We start from the raw sequence: 5,456 nt of genomic DNA, 5'->3' as shown, positions 1-5,456 counted from the left end.
AAGGAATTCACTGGAAATTAACATTTCATGGGTGGAATAAATCTCACCTAACTTTGGACATCTTAGCATGGGTTAACAAAGTCTTTCATTCACTCAGGGCTTATCACAGAATCAAAGAATTGCCAAGGTTGGAAAAGACTTACAAAATCATCCAGTCCAATCATCCACCTATCACCAGTAGTTCTCACTACATCATACCCCTCAACACAATGTCCAAACATTCCTTGAACAACTCCAGGGTCGGTGACTCCACCACTTCCCTGGGCAGCCCATTCCAGTGCCTGAATACTCTTTCAGAAAAGCAGTATTTCCTAATATCCAGTTTGAATCTCCCCCGGTGCTGCTTGAAGTCATTCCCTCTAGTCCTATCACTAATGACATTAAAGAGGCCGACCCCCAGCTCACTACAACCTCCCTTCAGGTAGTTGTAGAGAGCAATAAGGTCTCCTCTGAGCCTCCTCTTCTCTAGACTGAACAATCCCAGCTCCTTCAGCTGCTCCTCATAAGGCCTGTGCTTCAGACCCCTCACCAGCTTTGTTGTGCTTCTTTGAACCTGCTCCAGAGCCTCAATGTTTTTCTTGCAGTGAGGTGTCTCAGACTGACTTCTTTAAATATAGAAATAAAAGGTAGGCAATTTAGACAAGTGCTTGGAATAATTGAAATAAATCACATGTGGAAAGTGCCATTTTCTCCCTATTTATAGGAGGAGGTAACCAAATGATTGCTTCAAGATTCTCCATGTGAGCTCGTGACACTTGATGCCCTTTGCAGACATTGGGAAAAATAGGAACTTTTCAAAAGCAAGTTATCTACCCAAATGTATACATATGATTCATCCCCTACTTACGTGCTCCTTTCCTCAATGAGCATTCAGGAGCTATGGGAGACTAGCTCATAAAAAGGTGTCTCTGATGTAGATGTTTCATTCATTTAATGAATCCTGCCAGATTTCTTCCATGAAGTGGGCCCACAGTTACTTTATTTTATTCACAATCACACAGGAAACTTGCGGTTCAGTATTATATCCAGGCTTTCTGAATCATATAGGAGTGTCTTGACACATGGGCCAATCCAGACTTATCGTTAGTATACATAGTTCTTCCTCAAGTCCTGCTGCTGCCAGCTCACAGGACTCAGTCCTTTCTACAGAGCGACCACGTGAACTATTAGTGTTAAGCAGCAAGACCCATTTTTCTCCTTCGTGTCCTGCCCTATCTCCAGAGGTCTTCTATCTCCATTGTCCAACCACTCTGAGTTTTACATTCCCTCAAGTCTTCTTGTCTATCCCACTTGAGCTGTTGCTGTTTTTAGCAATTCTTCACCTATATTTCCCTTCTATTTCTTCCTCCTGTTGAGTTTCTACCTGTATCTTAGACTTCACATTCTGGAAACAGAATTTGGGTAGAAGAAATCTGAGTTCTATATTTTATGCTATTTGTTGTGTATCACCTGTCTTTATCCAAAAACAGAAGCTTCTCTCTTTCTTTGACTATACACCTATTCTTAGCTTAGGACAGTAAGGACAGGACAGACGAAATACTGAATTAGGTTTGAAAATTTATATCATAAATAAACACAGATAGATAGACAATAAAGCCTGAATGTGCTGAAAACTGACATATCTCCTTCAAAGATAAAAAACTGTGGTTTTCATTTCAAACGGGTGTATATGTGTCTTCAAATAAGTCAACAACAGCCAGCACATGTATCTTCTTTGTTACAGATAGAAGGACATTTTGCAGTTCTATATTTTCACTTATAGGTGGCGATAGAAAATTGATCAATTATTTACCATTCTGAAAGAAACAGCTGAAAGATGTTCCACGGAGACTAGACAAATCATAACAAACTTTTTCAGACATTTAAAGTGATGGATTTTTCTTGTTTTGTGTACCAGGGCATTTGTAGAAGGTCATTTTAAATTGTGTCTGCACATCAAACATACCCATGTGTACTTCTCCAGGCAAGTATGTAGAAAAAGCTCAGCCTCTGATCTCCCCTGCTTTTCGCTTTGTTCCTTCATTTTTTCTATCCTTCATTCCTTTCTCCCATTCTTCCTTCCTATATTCTTTCTTTCTTCTTTCTTTTTTTCCCTTCCTCCTTCTTTTCTTTCTTCCCAACATACTTCCCTCTCTCCTTCCCCTATATATAAAAAAAAAAATTCATTTAAATACTTTGTCTCTCTTGTCTTGCAAATGAAATGGAACCAAGGGAGCTCTCAGTCTGTATGTATATGCGCATGTGCTCACAAATCCTGATAACTTTTTACCTTACTCCTTCTACCACACGGATCAAAAGACACAGATTATTGTTGCCAGTAACAATCCCAATATGCTCACTTTTCCTATTCACAGCTGTCAGAATGATGTAATAAAAAGTAAACTGCACTTTATGATAAATGCCTCAGGGTAAATGTAGCTCACATATACCATTACAGTATCACTTTGCTTTGTTCCTCAAAATCAATGCCTTAATCTTGCAATATTTGTATATTAGCTTCAGATCAGAAAATAAATGGTAAAAATAATACCTTAAAACAACATTCCATAACTTTGCCTGTTTTTTGTTTTTGTTTTTGTTTTGTTCATTTGTTTGTTTTATTTCCTAACAAATAATCATACTGCTTAAATTAGAGCATTTCAGTTAGGCAAGAAATCAGAACCAAACATCCTTACAGTCTACATTTTATGTGGTGATTGAAATGCCCCTTGGAAAAACCATGTAGCATACCGAGAAAAAAGAGTCACATCAGGGAAACCGAAAGGATTTATTCTGAAATATACACGTTCATCATTTCAGAATATTATTAGGATAGTCATCATAGATGAAGATACACAGATTCATCCGAACAATCTTTTCACATTTAACTGTGAAATGCATGTTAGGGGAGTAACTGTACTTCTCTTCTACAGACAATAGAGGTTTTAGGACTGCAAGTCAGATCTGAGTTGTGCTAATTCAAGACTCCAACAATTAGATATGTCTAAATAAAGCCAAGATACATCAAGATTTATGTTTCACAAGTGTAGACTTGTAATAAGCAAAGCATCTTTCATAAATTTGGACTGTTCTAATTCCTACATTAATTTAAAGACCTGATTGTCAAGCTGCTAAACCAGAACAAATCTGACAGACATGTTACTCTGGCATCATATTTCCCACTGCGAACAATGCAGAAAGATTTATAATGAAGACAGCCTAATAGATTCATTTAAAATGATGAAGAAAATTATCTTTCTGGCTTCACTTTGCTCTGAAGACTGAATTGGCCTTATTATTTTTGTCCTCAAATGTACAGTATGGATGATATATGAAAGACTTTGTGGTTTTATTTGTTGCCGTTGCTACTTGTTTGCTTTGATTGCTAGTGCTTTGTTTTCTTTTGTTTTGCTTTGTTTTTCTTTCTTCCTGAAGAAAAAAAAAAAAAACAAAGCAATTCTATTTGCAAATCATGAACAAAATGACAAGAAGTGTCTTCTGGAAACAAAATATCCCAGATTCCAGCAAGGGCCTAAGTGGCCGTGACTTGCCCAGTCCAGCTGTTCTTTGGTCCTCAACTAGTTCTCAGACCAATTTTCAGGCTTATTTTTTGCAACTACTTCTATTTGTGGTGCATTTACTTTTCCAAGAGCTCATGGGAAGATTATTTGTATGCATTTTGGTGCAGACAGTACCAGCTCCAAGATAAAACAAAACTTTGCTAGAGAAGCAGACAATACACAAATGCCTACCTACAACAAAACGTGCATAAACTGCACTCTCACTGGAGCTCATCAGCACAGTCCAGCTGCTTTTTGTTTACAGCTAGGGCAATGTTTTCCCTTAATGGAATTAGTATGACCAGTCTTTTGCAACAAACATGAGAATTCCCAAGAGCAGTTTCAACAAATATTTAGAAAGTTATGACATGACAAATAGTAAAGCTAGAACTAAGCAATGAATCTGAAGTTGGATTTCATCTTCACTCTTAAGTTCAAGGCCGATGTTTTGATTTCTTGTTCTGGTGAATCTCTAGCAAAAGCAGTGCTGTTCTGATGATCGAGCTGAGAAAATAATTAGCAATAGCTTTTACTCCGTTATCATATTAATATTTCAAACTTCTGAATGAACAAATAGGCAAACTCATTATTTGCATATTAATATTTTTCTTTAACAAATATGTTTTATTTGCATTTTGCCAAAAAAGGGAATGCTGAATATTAATGCTGTATACATGTTCTATAACTTGAGCCATGCTAATTACAAAATATGACAAGATGGAGAAGAAAAGGCTGAAAAAAAGAGTACAAAGTTAGTATGAAATGAATTCAGTACAGAAATAATGAAAGCTTAAAGACAGTTTCCTTCTCCCTACTCCACCTGAGCTTTTCTTCTTTTCCCTTTTCTTTTCCTCAATATTTCACCTTAAAAATATGAGAAAATTTATTAGGAAAAGTTCATATTTCTCAAAAGTTTTATAATATTTTCATAAGTACATGGGGAAACTAACATTTTTAAATGACAAGTGAAAAAAAAAACAATGCTGTTATCAAAACAACGTAAATTCATGTCTGCAAATTATCACCTTGTAAAGAAATATCATCTAATTTTACACTGATTGGCTTCAAACCACAGGTACATCTCAGCAAAACAAATATGTAAGAGTTGTCACGGAGTTAACGAGATCAATCTACACCCGTGACAGGGGGGCGGGGTAGGCCCCCGTACGCCCACCCCTTCCCCAAGACCCGACCAAAAATAGGGAAGGAAAGGGAAGGGAAAACGAAAAAAACAAAGACGGCAACAAATACTAATAGGTAGGGAAAACTTAATTTTAACTTAATTATGATATCGGAATGCAAGATAACACAATATAATACAATCTGATTGAAATTGAGACTAATAAATCAAATAAAACAGGAGAGAGAGAGAGAGTTCCCGATACCGATTCAAACCTGAAAAGCTTGGAACGGCCAGGAAAGCACCCTCCAGCACCCACTGCCAGGCAGTAAGAGACCGCCCCACCCGGAAGGGTCAGATCCCATGACTTCTGTAACGTATAGGGATAGGTGCCTGGAATTGGAGCATTAACACTTTAACTCCCAGTATACTACATGATGTATTGATGCGGAATACTGAGAACCAAACCAAAACAAAAAAAATATATAAAACCATGACAAAGAGTCAAGAAGACATACAAATTTAAAATTGCCTTCAGCTGTGGCCTAATATTGGGGCAGTTATTTGATAGTGTCTTTATTTTTTTAGTTCTGAAAGAAAACACTTCTATTTTTTTAAATGATATGATTTTACATTTATGTTAGACTCACCCTCACCACTGTATTTGTTAAAGTGCTGAAATGTTGAAGGAACAGCAAAAAGCATGCCCTCCAAGGGGTGCCAGAAGCATCTTCCTGTTTTGTGACACTCTTTTCAAGAATTTAAATCTTTCATCAACTGCTGCAGTCATGATTGTC

The 5,456-nt window shown here is 37.0% G+C and overlaps 1 long non-coding RNA gene across 1 annotated transcript; it reads right to left on the bottom strand.

Annotated features, from left to right (window-relative positions):
• Positions 1-2,572: 2,572 nt before the first annotated feature.
• On the bottom strand, positions 2,573-4,696 carry LOC109368242. Its single transcript, XR_002116105.2, has 2 exons — positions 4,360-4,696; positions 2,573-4,043 (listed from the first exon to the last, which is right to left on the bottom strand). It is a non-coding gene; the product is annotated as an uncharacterized LOC109368242 (long non-coding RNA).
• Positions 4,697-5,456: the final 760 nt, after the last annotated feature.

The sequence above is a fragment of the Meleagris gallopavo genome, chromosome 1 (assembly GCF_000146605.3).
Source record: "Meleagris gallopavo isolate NT-WF06-2002-E0010 breed Aviagen turkey brand Nicholas breeding stock chromosome 1, Turkey_5.1, whole genome shotgun sequence".
In the NCBI taxonomy this organism is placed as follows: Eukaryota; Metazoa; Chordata; class Aves; order Galliformes; family Phasianidae; genus Meleagris; species Meleagris gallopavo.
Note: the sequence above shows the minus strand (reverse complement) of the source record. Positions and strands in the feature narration are given on the sequence as shown.